Source organism: Clytia hemisphaerica, unplaced genomic scaffold, assembly GCF_902728285.1.
Source record: "Clytia hemisphaerica strain Z4C2 unplaced genomic scaffold, Clytia hemisphaerica genome assembly, whole genome shotgun sequence".
NCBI classification, from domain to species: Eukaryota; Metazoa; Cnidaria; class Hydrozoa; order Leptothecata; family Clytiidae; genus Clytia; species Clytia hemisphaerica.
The window spans coordinates 35,077-52,160 of NW_027104402.1; the positions used below are offsets into that span (position 1 = coordinate 35,077).

The following is a 17,084-nucleotide window of genomic DNA, read 5'->3' on the forward strand; positions in this document are numbered from 1 at the left end:
CCTTAAATGCATTTACATCTTCAGTGTATTTAATTTGTTTCATCTCAATTTGCTGTGAAAAAACACGAATTTGATTTTTTTTAAAGGCAAAAAGCGTAATTTTTAACACATAGTGTCCTTCAGGGTCTGCCCCCTACCTGAAACAAAAAAACCTCAATCTAGGAGGAGTAACATAATAAGATTATCATGATTTTTTTCTTAATTTGATGCAAAACTAAATTTTTATTATTTAGATCTAAAAGCCTGCGAAGAAATGAGGGATGGCTACAGACGACTGAAGATGAGCCAACACCCCAGAAAATTTTCCCCAACGATTCCGAAAGATCACCAGGTAATAAAAAACAAACTTTTTTTTAATGTATAATAGTTCTAATTTATCTCAATTTCAGTGATTTGAATTAACTCTGAGTATTCTGACTTTAGTATTAATGAAAATTCTTTCATTTTCAGACAAAAAGCTGCATAGTCCAACAGACATCAACAAGAAGAGGAAAAGAAAAAGAATCGAAAGTTAAAGTGAAGATCCTGAAAGTTCAAGTGAAGATCCTGAAAGTGAAAGTATGCCATCATAATTATTTACAAAGATATTCCGTCTTAATGCCATTTTAAGTTTCAAATGTAATCAACACAGTTTTGTGTGGTTTAGAGGGAGGGATGAGCTACACAAGTTATTTTTTTGTGGTTCATGGAGTGGTGGCAAGATCACCTATCATTAGCCTATCATAAAATAAAATAACTATTTTTATCAATAAATTTAAAATTATTCATTCTCAAGAAAACAGGGCCCTCTACAGAAGTATTTTGTTATGCATTTTATTATAAAACTGAAAATTTACTCATTTCAGGTGATCTTTTTAACCATAAGAAGAGAGTGGTGGATATGGCTTCCCTGAAGATGACATTGAGGAAGGTAAGGCTAAAGCTCAAATTGATGATATATAGTTATTTGCATATATTAATGAAAATGTACCTTATCTGACCATGCTTATGAGTGGAAAGCACTCTCTAGTCATTCTTTTCTTGCTACAAAAAAGTGACTATAAAATCAATTTTGTAACAATAAAAGTAGAAAAATTGTGTTCACAACTCATGGTTACAATCAGTTAAGGGAAAATTTTATTTCAAAACAAAATCCTGATTAATGTAATGTGTTTGAGTGATAATTATTATTATTCATAGCAATATATTTCACAGGTCTGTTGAGCTCTACAAATTAAGATTCAATTTCTTTTCCCAGTTAAAACTCGAGGTCAAAGAAGAACTCCAAAGAAATCATTGAATTTCAGTCCAACTTCACCTAGACGCTCTCCAAGACATAAAAAGAAAAGTAAGCTTAACTTCTATAGTAATCAGCATTAAAAACTAAAATAAACAAAAATTTCCTTGATAGAGTCTTCACCTTTTTAGAAACTTTTAGAACCCTTTCACTGGCATAGAATGACCTTTTATTGGGCACCCTAACTTTAAGGGAGAGCCGAAAGCCATGGTTGAATTTTACTAATAAACAAGAGACCAGAAATTAACGTTTTCAATGCTATAAATTCTAGAACATGGTACTGACTTTCACCGATCATCTCTGGTCAATTCGTAACAAAAAGAGACAAGAACACCATCAAACAAATCAAAGGGTAAAATAGATTTCCATTTCTATTTTGATAGTTTTAAGTAGTGTTTTGTCCTTTCAATATGCATAGCAAGTTAATTTTTTTAACCCTAGATTACATTTCGCAGTCACTCTCTTTACCCAATACATATTATTCCTTAAACAAGTTTTTCCAGAGTGTGATTAAGTGCCTTGAAAAAAAAACTTTTGTATTTAATTTTGATTTTTTAGATTCCGATTACAGATCAAGTTCGCCTAGGCATTCACCCCGAACACCATCCAAACAGTATAAAGGTAAACTAGATTTCAAATTAGAACAATTAATTTTATCTTGTTACATCAAATTTTGACATTTACTTAATGAATTATTTTAAACTTTTACTTTATTCTAGATTCGAGTTTCCTGTCTTTTTTAGATTCCGATTACAGATCAAGTTCGCCTAGGCATCCCCCCAAACACCATTCAAACAGTATAAAGGTAAACTAGATTTCAAATTAGAAAAATTAATTTTATCTTGTTACATCAAATTTTGACATTTACTTCTAGATTCGAGTTTCCTGTCATCCAAGTCGTCATGTTATTCTAAAACACCACCTAGAAAAGCAAAAGGTAACAATAGGATTGGAATCTTCAAGCCTTCAAGAAACCTTCAAGAAAGAAATAACTCTTAAGCCTTATTTTAAACTACTTCGACTCTTTCACCAGTACTGTCTTTCACTATACTCTTTAAAGATTTAAACCCTGCCTTCAATTATCAATCAGAAGAATATAGTAATGATTTATTCATCCAATTTTATCTTAGATAATAAAAAGGATTCCGCATCCAGCAGTAAGTCAAATAAAACAAAGTGCCCTCTGGAAACGGCAGGTATTAATTTTATTTGCAAATTATTTCTGTTGGACAGACTGAAAATCTTCTTTTGGAAACATCAGAAAGCTCATTCCCTTTTCATATGAGACAATTTTAAGCACGTTGCCTTGCCAATTATTTTTTCCAATGTTGCTGAACAAACCAATGCTTCTCTTGTGTTAAAAGATTTTTTTTTTACATTTTAGAATTTCAACGTAAAGTTTTGAGATTGCTCCTCTACATTTATAAAGCTGTCACAGAAACAACTGAAAATTTTAATGGTGGAAGAGGAGAAATCCCAAAAATTGAAACACTCATCAGATTTAAGGCCGTGCGTACTTTTTTGAAGCGCGATAATTTGTTCAATAGTACCGGGATCTTTCCGGTTTAATAATGTCTACCGGAAAAAACCTTCGCGGCCGAACTCGAGCAATTTGCGGGTATACCGGTAGCGGTCAGCAATTTAGTTTTTGCGAAAAATCCCAAGTGAAGGCGAAGGAAGACAAAATGGAGTCTCCTTCCGCTTGATGTTCAACCTGAAATGTTTATCAAAGAATCCAAGAATATCTTTATGAATGTGAACTCAGAAGGATGGATTTGGAAGAATTATGGCTGGTCTGATATTGGTTTTAACTTATCAAGTTGAATTTTGAGGTAACGCTATCTACAATATATGTATTTTCACATCTTCGGACTTGATATTTTTCATGATAATTTATCCACCACCCATCAACTGCAACTTCTTTTTACAATCCCTCTGCAGCTAACCCCAATTTCTTCTCCTTTAAATTTGATCTATCATTCAGTAGCTAATCCTCATTTCTTCAATACAAATAGTTTTCTTATAGATTGAGGATAGCTATTCATAAATTTATAGTTAGATTGGTTTGTGATGGAGGTTCCCAGTATTCAATTGTCATTTTTCAATGTTCAGGTTGTCCACCTTTTGCCTCTCCTTTTTTGTGAACAACAGTGCTTTTGAAAATCAAATTAAAGTAAACTTTTGAATGTAATCGAGCATCGATTTAAGATTTAATTTTCAAACGCAATCAAATTGCAATCGAACATTATCCAGGATTTGACATTTGATTGTATACAACCATTATGTTCGATCTTGCTCGGTTGATTACTTCTAGGGGTGTCCACATAGCCAGACAGTGTCAATCGAACAACTTCAAACAAAAATCGTAATCGATTGCGATCGAATAATTGCAATTCAAACGGTCGATTCCTGGGTAATATTCGCTTCTGTTCAATTACGTTTGAGTAAGGTTAGATTGGTTCGATTGATAGTTGACTATGTTCGATTGCTTCGATTGATTGTCAATTACATTCGATTAATCTTTGATTTGTTCGATTACGATTATGTTCACTGAGTTTGATTGCGATTAAATTAAATTGGATCACTCCGAGCACTTAAGGGGAGCCGTCCATATTCATTTGACAACGCAAAACGTCAAATTGACGTTATGAGGGAGTGGGGGGGGGGGTTTCAAAAGTTAGGTTTGGCGTTATAAAAAATCAAAGGTATACCTTTTTGTGAAAATCGCGGATACTTGTAACCACCAACCACACTATACTTTATAAGCTTTCCAAAACATAGTCGTGTATGAAAACATGAAAATTTGCTGCTTGTATAATCCCATTGGTTCGCGCTATGTTATCATTACATCATATTTTCATTGTTTGCGCGATCGAGCAAAACCACATCGCACAAGTTGGCAAAGACGGTGGTACGCCTAAAACACGGCACGAACCTAGCGCCAAGTGGAGCTTTTAATTTCTTTTTAAATAAAGGTCATTAGTTAAAAGAACACATACACGCATGGGTACAATCAAGTACGGACTTTGCGAGGGAACGGGAAAACTTTGATGAAAAATGGCTACAATCTTTGGTAAACATCAGTACATCGCTCGACGTTATCTGTGGGGGGTGGGGGGGGGGGGCTCAGAGGATAACGTCAATTTGACGGTTTGCGTTGTCAAATAAATATGGACCGTAAATATATATATAATAAATAGTACCGTACCAAGGCAAATAAAATCCAATACAATTGAATCAATTGAACGATTGAACGTAATTCAATACAAGCAAACGCAATCAAAGCAATCGACCGTAATCGTAGCAATCTAACGGCAAATCCTGGGTAATATTGATTGTGATTTGATTGCGTTCAACAATCCAATTGCAATTATCTGGAATAATTCAATTGCATTCAATTTATACTGTGTTTGATTCGTTCGATTGACACCGTCTGGACATAAGATATAAGATATTAGTACGTACACACATAACCAGACATAATTAATCGAACCAATCGAACTGTATTTTTAATTGAACTTTGTCAAACTTAATCAAACTTTGTTGCTCGATTAATGTTCAATGAACTTCGGTTGTTTGTTAGGTGGATTAGTTAGTTTGTTTATATTAATCAAATTTAATCCAATTTAATCAAACAATATTTTGAGACATATTGTATAATATATATTGTATAAATACTTACAATTTTAGCGACTTTTAAAATGGTTGATTAATGAATCTAGTCAAACTTTTGTTGTTTGATTAAGTCGGACAAAGTTCGTTGGTAATCAAACTGTTCGATTAATTACGTCTGGACTTAAGGGGGTGGGGTTGTCTTTGAAAAGCGTATGCTTGCGTGCATACAGGGGTGAGGGGAGGGGTCGAAAGAAAATGTATGTATGCAGAAAAAAAAATTCACAGCCTGCTTGAAAAATTGTTGAAAATCATTATTCGCTTCAATCTTTAAGAATGCTTGCGGTTCTGGTGTTCGATAGCAATCCTGGTTTTTCAACAGCATCAAACTAATCAAACATAATTGACTATCAATTGAACCAATCAAATGTAATTAAATGCAATGGAACACAATCAAATATTACCCAGGAATTGACCATTTGATTGCAATCTGATTACGTTTGATAAATGAATCTCAATTATTCAATTGGGTTGGATTACGCTCCATTGTTTCTATTGTGATTTTGGTTCATAGTTGTTAAATTTACACAGCCCCCAGGCTGTATAAGGCTGTTAAAAGCTTTAGCTTAAATCCGGTTTTCTTAACTCAAAATACCTTAAAGGAAGAAATTTTGGCGGGAATTTAATTTGGCGGACGGCCAAAAAAGTTTTTTCAGAGGGAATTTAATTTCCGCCATGGACGAAAAAACTTATTTGGCGGGAATTTAATTTGGCGATCGCTTAAAAATTTAACCTTAAGATGGCGTCAAAACAGCGAAAAAATAGCAAAAACACCTTAAAAGAGATCGTATTTTCAAAATGTTTAATTTGGCGGGAATTTAATTTGGCGGATGGCGGAAAAAAGAAATTTTGGCGGGAACTTAATTTGGCAGATTTCAGTCAAATCCGCCAAATTTTCTTTCCGCCAAAATTTCTTCCTTTAAGGTAGCAAACAATATTGTAAATTTTGGAAAGTGGCCTGTAAATGTGATCCCCTGTCTGAACTGCCAAGGGATATGGTTAGAAACGATGAAAATAATGGAAATCAGCGTGAAATTTCCGATAAGTAACTATCAGGGTTTTTGTTGTGATGACGCTCCATATTATTAAAGTTAGAGACTATAGACCAAGCACTGATTATAAAGAAGCTAGAAATTAGCTATGAAACTCAATGGGTTTACAAATTTATTTTAAAGGTTTGACTTTGAAAAAGTATGGAATTATATAACTACAAAAAAGAAACTTCTAAAGAAGAAGTAAGTGTTTTTTAATTAGGCTATTTTGAACAAAGTGAGTGAAATTTCCTTTGGCTGTGAAAAATATTTTCAATAATTGATAAATGATGGAAACATAACAAAAGGGCACCCATGGGTAAAGAATCTTTACACTATTTGTTTCTTGATTTTGTTTTATTCAAACAAATTAGAACTAGGTTCTCATTTTGTATTAAAAATTTAATTACAAGTTAAAAACAAAAGTTTAAGAATTATTGACATGAAAAAACAAACAATTATACATGTTTTACACTGAATTTTTTGCAAGGTTCATGTAAAAAGAAAAACATGTATTCTTTCTAGTTGATCCTCGAATTTTTCTTCAAACAATTCAATACTAAAAGTTTGTTTTTTAATTGTTCATACACTCTATCTTTGCCAATTGAAAATTTTAACTTAATGCTCTTTTCTGCCATTGCTTCTATCTCAATTTCTTTTATTTCTTTCTCCGCCTCTTCTCTTGCAATATTCAACTTAACTTCCAACTTAGCACTCAAATCCATCAATCTATCACGGTATAACTCCTTGTTTAGTTTAAATTTTTCTCTAGCAAGACAGTATGCTTGAATCAATTTGTCTTCATGACCAAAAACTGATGTGAGAAGCTGTGATGTTCGAGATTCTGGCTTCTTTTTCGTGATTTCAATAACATCTGAAAGACAAAAAACACCATTAACTACTTAAAATTGGTAAATTTCACTAGTCAGGACACCAAAACAGTACCAATCCAGACAAAACGTCTACTTTGACACCTTTTTTGTTGGAAAAAATCAGCAATTTTTTTTAATTACTTTTATTTTGTCTGACAGCCAATCCCAAACTATGACGCATTGGAAACCAAATGTTTAAGTTGACGATTTCTTTACAAAGAGTGCTCTAGTGGCAGAAGCAAAATAACCATGTTATTAATGATTGATAGATCCAAGAAAATTCTCACTTTCTTTTTTCTTGCTTTTTGAAGTGATTGATCTGCTAGAAGTTGCTGCCTTGGTTTTTGATGACTTTGGTGTGCTCTCAAGAACATCTAAGAAAAAAATGCATTTATAAGTTGGAAAATAACTTTGAAGAAATAAAAATCAAAATCATATCTATCAGTTGAATTGTCAAGAACAGTTTGGCTTTACCTCTATAACTTGTCATTAGCGTTCTCGGCAATCTGATCTCTGAAAAAAGTGAACTTTTTTTTGGTTTTAGATTCAATTTTTAAATTCCTGAAATTTACTTGTTTATATATCTTAAGCATTTTGCTACAAATTTTAGATATTGTACATGTACCAGAAAATTAAATAGGGTACACATAGATATGTTACCTTGACTTTGGTTTGATGACAATGTCATATTTGCCAATGGTGTAACTGGTGTAGCTGGTCTGATAGGCATTTGAATTTCTGAAATTTGAAGTGGCTCATTCATTGAGGGTTTATTAATTAATTTTAATTTCTTCTTTTTCTTCAGGTTGCCACTGTTCACTTATTTTCAATGAAGATTTCAACAAAAGCTCAGGTTTGTCTTTTGTTTGAAATTCTAAAATTAACCTCCACTTTCTAAAATTTACTTGTTTATCTTACACGTTTTGCTACAAATTTCAAATTTCAAATATGTAGATTATACAAGAAAATAATTTAGGGCACACAAAGATATGTTACCTTGACTTTGGTTTGATGACAATGTCATATTTGCCAATGGTCTCGCTGGTGTAGCTGGTTTTTGAGGCATTCGAATTTCTGAAATTTCAAGAGACTTGTTCATAGAGGGTTTATTAATTCAATGTAATTTCTTTTTCTTCAGGTTGTCACTGTCATTTGTATGATACTTAATTTCCAAGATTTCAACAAAAAGCTCAGGTTTGTCTGAAATTCTAAAATTTACCTCCACTTTGATTGATTCCTGAAATGTTCATTGCTGATGTTATGCCTAATCAAAACAAAATAAAGTATTTTGTAGTCATGGAATTTAGAATATCTATGATATGTGGTCTGGCATTTAAAGAAACTGTGATGCAGTGTGATGCATGACATACCATACAAGGCTATAGGATAAGGCTTTTGAAGATTCTATCCATTATAGTTTTAATCTTACTTTCTTTATAGTTTCCTTTGCTACTTACTATTCCTCCGAATCATTGGCGGTGCAGTGCTCCAGATCAAACGTGTCTTCAAGCAGACCATCCGTATTAGCATGCATCAAATTGTTTTTGGCATCGTTCTCCAGATTGGTGTCATTCAGCAATTGGTCTTGAACTGAAACGAAGGATGAATATTAGTAAGTACGTTATATCTTTAATACGTTATATCTTTAAATTCAATTGTGACATACTCAAAAATGATAGGCAAAACGGCTAATTTTGATTATTTTGCAAAGGAGCCGTCTCCGTTCTTTTTTGTTTGACAAATTGATACTGCAGTCTGAAATTAAGTGCTTACCGATGTCCGAATTAAGCATGAAACCATTAACATTTTGTTCATATTCTTCGTCACTTGACTCTTGCTCACTGGACACTTCACCACTCTCTTCGTCGTCGCTCATCTCTTCATCACTTTGTTCATCATTGCCTACTTAAAAGATGAGGAGGCACTGAAATTAAATCACTCATAAATTCAACTCTCATCCTCTTTTTCTAATTTGCAGGTGTTGCTAAGATTACCTTGGTGTGCTGATTCTGTGTCTTCAGTAGCAGCACGTGTTGACTCTGATGTCTCTTGAACATTCATCCCAATGGTTGGCTGAAGGTAAGACAAAGTCCATATTATTGTTTATAACTTATATTACATGATATATATTTCCAACAAAACATGCACGACTTCCTTGATTCCAGACCTCCTCAAATCTAGTGCCTTTTGATGTGGATCGACGATCTCGAATAATAAGTCTTTTATTTTTAAAACGGTATAATCAGAAAGGTAGCTGGTAAGGATTTACAAAGTTATAAAATAAGTATATAGACCTAATGGATTGAGTTACTTGCCTGTGACGCAAATGGATTCGGGGTATTAAGGGTTTCAAGGCGCCTACGTACACCTTCTTCGTTTACCAAAACACATGCAGGTATGTGGGTATCGTCAAGGTTTTTCCATGCCTCTGTCAATCTCCTGGAATTTGAACAAAAATTAACTATTTTAATGAGAAAACAAATCTGATGCCTTTTTAATATTTGCCCAAATATGAATTGCCCATGCCATCTACCCCGCACTCTTAAACTTCCGCCATTTTATAAGTAAATATGGCTCTTACTTGAATGCTTTTGAGAGCGTCGTGCTTCGAAAGTGGCTCGGTGGCGGATATTTAACCGTGTCGTCGGAATCGTGAATTAGAATGCCATTTTCTAACTCTTCCCACATAACTCCTACAGATAGATAATCACCGAGTCGTTCAAGTTGTGCCTGCCATAGCCGAGGTTTTTGTTTTATCAATTTGAAAGGGATGAAAGTGTTTGATCTGTCTGCCTTTAAGAGATCGCCGTTCTTGCTGATAATATTTCTCGTGTCTTTTCGTTTAGTTCCGAGGTGCTCTATCCAATCATCCCTGATCTGGGTCCGTAAGAAGCAACTTAAAATGACATTATCTGGTTTGTGGTTACTTGCATGTTTGCTGACCTCCTTCAAAAAATTGAAAGATCTCTCCTCATCTTCGGTGTTTGCTGAAACGTGGTCGATGACCCGATATTGTAAAGGTGCCTGGTCGACGAGTGCGTAGAAGTACTGTCCAAACAACTTTCTTCTTGTGAGAGCCTTCGTTTTCTGGAACAGCTCGGTCATCAAAACACCGTGCATAAAGGTAAGGTTATGAAAACGAAGCACTGATTTTCCTGTTCTCTTATCCTCCCCAGCGTACATAATTTCCTGTATCTCACTAAGCTGCCGTAGCAATTTGACATACCCGTCATCGATTTCCCCATCCAAGAATATTGTCAATTCAATGAGGCTTTTTCTATGGTCTGCTCCATTCTTGGATTCTTTGCCACGGAAGGAGGCAACAACAGAATCTTTAAACATTTTCTTTTCCTTTTTTGTTTCAAGGTGCCTTGGAATTTCCTTATACAGGTTTGCAATATGACCCTTCAGCGTGTGCAATGGATCACATCCTAAAATTTCGTAATCTTGAAGACCAACTTTCGTGAGATTTGTCTCAGCAGATTCGAAAACCAAGACTGGAAGGTGTTGGATGCCAGCCATTTCTTCTTCAAGTTGCGGTAGAAGGATATCCTTTCTGGTTTTATCATCTGCTGGAATACCTCGTTTGTTCAACTCTTTCACGATGTTTTCTTTAGAGATGTGATCAAGAATCGAAGATTTGAATGTTTCGACGCACTCTCTTCCGTAACTGTAATTAGAAAAATTAATTATCAGAGAATAAATTGATTTTTTATTTGTCGCATTTGTTTACACAATTTCCTATTCAGCCTGATGTTCAATTTTCCAGTTAAATATTACTTAAATGTGTTTGAGGATTTTTTTATTATCGAATTAGTTTTTGACGCACTCACTCAAATATTTTTCCATCTTTCTACATACCTAGTTTTAATCAGCTTATCAATCCTCTCTTGAAGATTGGGCCTTTTACAACCAAACATGTATGTCAGGTCATGACCCATGTCGGCATTCATTTCACTCCTCCACGAAAAGTAACGTCCTCCTTTCTGATGTCCGGACTCTAATTGACAGGCAGGGCCATCACCTATAGAGATTAGTTAAAAATTAAAATTAGTTAAAAATTAGATTTGCATCTATTTCCAGACCATGGCTTATTGACTTGAAAAACTGAAGAGCTATGAAAGAATCTTTTGGATGGGGAATGCATGTAAGATGGCCATTCTCAACTTGTTCAAAGCATTGAGTTTCAAGCCCGAAGGGCTAGAGGTCAATCTCTAACCTTTCTCAGGCAAGAAAAATTGAAGCCTTAAAATATGCGCCGTATTTTTGATGACGGATTGAATCTAGCAATTCCTTTGTCTTCGAGTGATATATTTTTCAAAATTAAGCGGTAAATTTTAGTTTCAATCTGTCATTTGTGTAAAAACCAGGCGGGTCGCTCAAGGCCGCGCAACTTTGGTAGGATTTGTTGGCTTCAAATCCTACCAAAGAGATTGACCTCTAGCCTTTGGCTTGAAACACAATGGTTCAAAGCCAGAAGAATTAATTTGGAATGAGGGATAAAAAGTAGCGCCCTTTTCTCGCAGTACATTCTTCGAAATTTTACTTTCAATCCGGCGTTTGTATGAAAACTACGCGTGTCACGTGTTCAGGACTGAGGTTTTTTCCCACTCAAAAAGACCTTTGACCCCGTATCTCGATGATTCCATCCGGATATCAATACAATTTGTGTCGGTACTAAGTTTGTGCTCATCCGACTTATTACTTAAAAAGACGAAATTCCGGCCGAAAGATATTCGTCGATTAGCCATTCACCAAATACACTTTTTCTTATCGAGATGCATACAAGCATTCCAGGCCTCGTTCGCAGAATAATTATTCAACATTAAAGGGACGTAACAGTACTTGCAAAACCGTATGTAGTGTATACAAAATCAAACCAAATATGGCTAATTTTGATTGTTCAATTGTTTTACAAGTTTCTTTTGGACACGTGATTTTAATTGTTGTTCTCTTTAATGACACGTGGTTCGCGCAATGTTTACATTTTACTACTTTAATGTCCCTTTAACTTTAAGTTAACATAGACGTACTGTAAATGTTTTCCCAAAAAGTAACCAACCCCCCCCCCCCCGGCTATTAGGTACCCGAGAGTACATGTTAAATGTTGAGTTACTTAGGCAACAATATTTGAAAACAAGGTCTGCAATACTTTTATGCATCTCGAGAAGAGTGTATTGGATTTTTCTGTCGTAATTTCTTCCGTTAAGGTAGCTTGCCTTTGAAGAAGCGAATGCGGTCGACTAATTTGATACCATCGCTAATTTCAATTTTCGTTTTGTGCCACTCAACTATATCTTCCAATCTCGTGTCACTGTAACAGAGCTGTAAACCACTTGAGGGGCATCTCGCTAAAAGATACGTGACCGGTTTTTCCACTTCAGACTGGACGCAAACATTTAATCCTATGATATAAACAATAACATGAGTAGATTTAAGTTGGCCATCCAATGGGGTTAAAGGCCTAATCTTATAACAGATCCATTCTGCGCATATCACGCTCTGCTTAATATATATATACAGTTGACGCTCTCTAATTCGATCTTCATCAAGGGGAATTGGATTTTCATCGAATAAGGGAGCGCCGTTTATGAGAGTTTCATGTTGACAGGGACTTTACATTTTCACCGGGAATTCAAAACATTGCGGTACTTATAGAAAAGTGCCCTATGGCATTATTACGAGAAATGGTGCTTTCGGGATTCTGCTCTCAAAAGCTGCCTTTTTGGATAGCTTATAATTAGCCCTTAAACATTGTTTGACTTTGAGCATGTGTACTCTTAGGTGTCAAATAAACGGCCCCACCCCGCTTGTTAATTTTTCGAAAATTTCCCAACCCCCCGGACGTTATTAGGACCCCCCCCGTTTATTAATTTTTAAGAATATTTTCAGCTGTCAAAGAGAAGGCCCAGCTTGTTTTGCTCTAAATAGCCTGATTTTAGCCTATATTTACTACCTCATTTTGGGTTTTCAGAAGTACAATTTCCAACCCCCCGGCAATTAGCCCCCCCCCCGTTTATTAAAATCTCAAAAATTTTACAACCCCTCCTCCCCTCCACCCCGTTCATTTGGCACCTAAGAGTAGATCTCAGTATCATCTGTGAATGAGATCAGAGTGCTAATCTGCCAACATCTCTTTTTTGACGAGGAGATTTGCGCTAGACGCCTCTGGCGGATTTTTATAACCTGTATGTATAGCCTTTCGAGAATCAATTTTAAACGACGTCTCAAAGAATTTCAAACCTTATAAAATATTTAGTTATTACATTAGCTCAATAACCATGCACACTTTCGGTGTTAAAAAAGGCACAAAATCATGTATATATCATCTTTTAAATGTCATACGCGAAAATAAATCCCACTCGATTGCCAAATTAATAACTCATTTTATAAAAAGCTTTTTTAGGCGTCCGTACAAACTTACAAATGTTCGCAAATTCAGCGATTTATGGCCTTTGTTGCTATACTGTAGTTATTGCTATCTTTCCAGAAGTTCGCTTTGACATTCAAATCAATCTGACTAGTCAAACCTCAGAATTATGATAAAATTGAGCAAAATTAACCATCAAAGTCGGGGTTAGAGCGGAAAAATCTCAATTATATTTAGCTTAGAAGAAAAGCTTTCTATGCACCCGGGGATATGACCGTTATATACGACCCATTTTCGACTCAAATTTTATTCGTGAAATCAAAGATTTTTATTCAAATTTTCTAGATTAAGAAAAACAATTTTATTTTGTTCGGTGGATGAAGAGGCTTTAGGAACACAATGGTCGAAACGTTACATGGACGGAAATCAGGAAATGAAAAACACAAGGTTTTATTATCATACATTTTCTTTCTGCGGTGCTTTTAAAGCACACACATATAAATCATTGGATAAAGTTTTTACCTGTTTTTGCCAAATATTCCTCCTGCGTGTAAAATATTGCTTTGTCGTAAAGAGTGCAAAATGTGATTTGGAGATGAGATGCACCGGATATAGGAGAAGTATCGTGCCAACATGCAATAACCCTCTGTCGATTAAAGTCGTATAATCTTTTTGCATCTGCATCCAATTCTCCGATCCTCTCGCGCTCGGCTGAAAGATTATTTTCATCCATCGCGTCAAAGTATTCACTAGAATGAATTCTCAAGTAGGGACGTTGGGAGCGGAGCATTCTGTTGCGGACCTCATTCGTTGAAAACTTCCTGCCTTTAAAATCAAAGGAAATACTTATGAATAACAACAAAATGAATAAGCATTGCAGAGAAAATAAACCTAAATATTGAAATTCTCGATTAATAACGATTGTGGTGAAAGCAACGAAGAAGGATGGCGTTGTTGATATTCTGTGTAACAAAAATGATTTTGAGGACTCTAGCCCTATATGTAATAAAAATCATGTACCTGAAACAATGAATTGTCTTGTTTCACTCGTCTTAGTACCATCAGGATTAGTGTTTATTGCAATGTAATCGTACGATTGCGGGACTACCAACGTTCCAAGGGAATATTTACCCTAAGTAAAAAATTAAAATATTTACCCTAAGTAAAAATTTAACTGCAAAGACAATCTTGCTAATTATTTTTTAGGGAGGAGGAGTTCAGGGAATTGAAATAAGAACAAAAATTATGTCATCATAAAAATCGACCGTGATTCATCCCTCCTATGACAGAAATCCAGACTGAGAAAGATTTGGATTTCAAGTCAAGCAAAAGATAACTTCACAAAATGTGTCACACGAAAATGTTTCAAAAGTAGATATAATTACATCTTTGATCAATGAATTCAGGTTTGCGTTTATCTCCAAAATGCTTTCATCCACCGGTACGGTTACGTTCGAATCCAATATCCTGAAAGAATTTAAACACATCTAACCTAAAATAAATGCTTTCAATCCCGACGTCATCTTGATTAAAACGAATGGTTTTACTTTCACGGCCGAATTGACAAAATAGGAGCGTTAATTTGACATCTCATAACAGGTTGCTTACCGTTTCTTAGCTTTTCTTATGCGCTTAGTGCCACCACCAAAAATGACGAATTCTTCCATATTGATTCCGTTTTCTTCGAGATATGTTCGTACAACTTGTCCTGCATTTCCTGGCATATCCCCTACAATGAATCAAATAAATGGAATTAACTTAACATTTGAGTCTTGTTTGAAATCACAGGGCTAATGTTTAACCGCAAGTAACAAGACACTGACAAGATCTGATTACGATAACAAGAGCCATGTTATCTCGTTTTAACCAGTTTTAAAGCAGTTACCTTTAGCGTTTTTGACATCGAACTCAGTTGCTAATGAACGAAAGTTTATGAACGAGCCACTTGGGAATTTACGAACCTAAAAAAAAAGAACGAATTCAGAAGAAATTGAGGACAGTTGTGGGGTGTTGACGGATTTTTTGAATAAAGTAACGCAATATTCGAAAAATTAGCTAAAATTTTTAATTGACTTTTTCCTTTCTCGTAATCTCCAGCAGAAAGAACCAAAAAAGGTAGATATTGAATAATGACTTTAGGATAACTAATTTTTTTTCTATTTTACTTTACTTATATTTAATTTATTAAGTGATAACCTTTTCCAAACACTCTTCAGCTTTCCATTGATAATTACTTCCAACATGTCTGCGTGGTCTTTTTAAACCTTTTGCCACTTTCTCTCTTTCCAAACTCGTTCTCAATTGTGCCTCTCTATAACTTTCGAAACCTTTAGTTTTTCTAACGCGTCCTGCCTGGGCTTTTGATGTTGTTCCTCCGAGCACGCTAAAATCAACAAAGTAGATAACGTAGAATTCTAGAAAATCAAGTTTATAATATTAGAGCTGTATTGACTCAAAACTCACACAAACCTGACAACCAATTGTCACATTTTCTTTCTTCAAAATTATCCACTTTTCTAACCTTGTTTTCTTGGACAAAGGAAAGTAACAGATGTAACACCCCCCCTACAGCATCTTGAATAATATAACTCCCAAAAAAATTGAAAATTAGAAAATTCATGGTACTAAAAGATTCGATAAAGATTTCAAATCAAAATTAAATAGTTTGGCTAATTTCAAGTAATTGCTTAATTTTTTAAGACTGTCAGTAGTCTTCTCCTATTGTTTAAAAATAATAGATAGCTCAAGATTCAGCTTAATACAGTTTTTAGCTGCTTTTGTTACAAAAATATGGATTCAAACCTCATCACTGATGTTTTTTTCCATGATTTTTCAATGTCTTTCTTTGCTTTCATGTAAGATTTTCTCTCGTTGTTCTTCAATTCTCCTTCACTCTGTATACCTGCTGCCTTTCCAAATTTCCAATTATACTTTTTCATAAACTCTTTGTTTAGCTCCTTTACTTTTTCCTGTGCAATCTTCTTTACAACTTCCTCTTTCTCTTTCTTTAGTCCAAATTTCTTTGCTTGGCTCTGGCCTACCAAGTTCATTTTCCTCACTGGAAACAACCTCAAAACTTCAGCATACTTTTTCAAACATTCATTGCAATGGAAAATGTCATGTTTCTCTTTCATTTTATCTGTGACACTAGCCCAAGCACTCTTCCCAAACGAACTCAAAATGTTCTGCTTTTTCTCAGCTGAAGCTTTTCCTATTGTTTGCATAACCCCTTTAATTTTGTCTACATTTGCTCTATACCATGCATAACCAATATTTTGAATCTTGCTACTTTGGAAAAGGTTTTGAAATTCCTCGAACTGGGCTTTCAATTTCTGAGATATTTCAGTAGTGCTTAACTTTTAAAACTTTTATTTGCATCAGCCACATTAAGCTGGAACATGACAGTTCTCATAAATCCACATGCCACTGGGCCAACAATGGACTTTGACTTTGACATGATGCAAGTTTATTCTGTGATTCTTTTATCTGAGTAAATGAACAAATAAATACCAGAAAGTGAAATATATCAATAGAAGGGTTACTATTTCAGGTTTCTGAAATATATAGAATCTCTAAATAGTTTATTCTTTTGGAAGATTTTAAACTTGCTTCCCCCTCGACTAGAAACTAAGTAAGAATGAGTAACTAAGACAGCCTTGTAATTTGAATTTTCAAACGAGATGAAACTGGAATTTTCTTTTGACAGGAAAAGGGCTGAAGAGAAGAAAACTTATGAGTGGTTCTTAGCTTATGAAAATGTGAATAATTTTACCAAAAAATCTTTCTAAATACCAAATCACTATACTATTTTGATATCTTATATGAATAAATATATAAATAAATACATTAATCAAAACTTTAAA

The 17,084-nt window shown here is 34.6% G+C and overlaps 1 long non-coding RNA gene across 1 annotated transcript; it reads left to right on the forward strand.

The window, feature by feature from the left end:
• The first annotated feature begins 1,553 nt into the window (after positions 1-1,553).
• LOC136819956 (uncharacterized) lies at positions 1,554-2,071 on the forward strand. The gene is made up of 3 exons (XR_010848507.1): positions 1,554-1,628; positions 1,835-1,897; positions 2,020-2,071. It is a non-coding gene; the product is annotated as an uncharacterized lncRNA (long non-coding RNA).
• Positions 2,072-17,084: the final 15,013 nt, after the last annotated feature.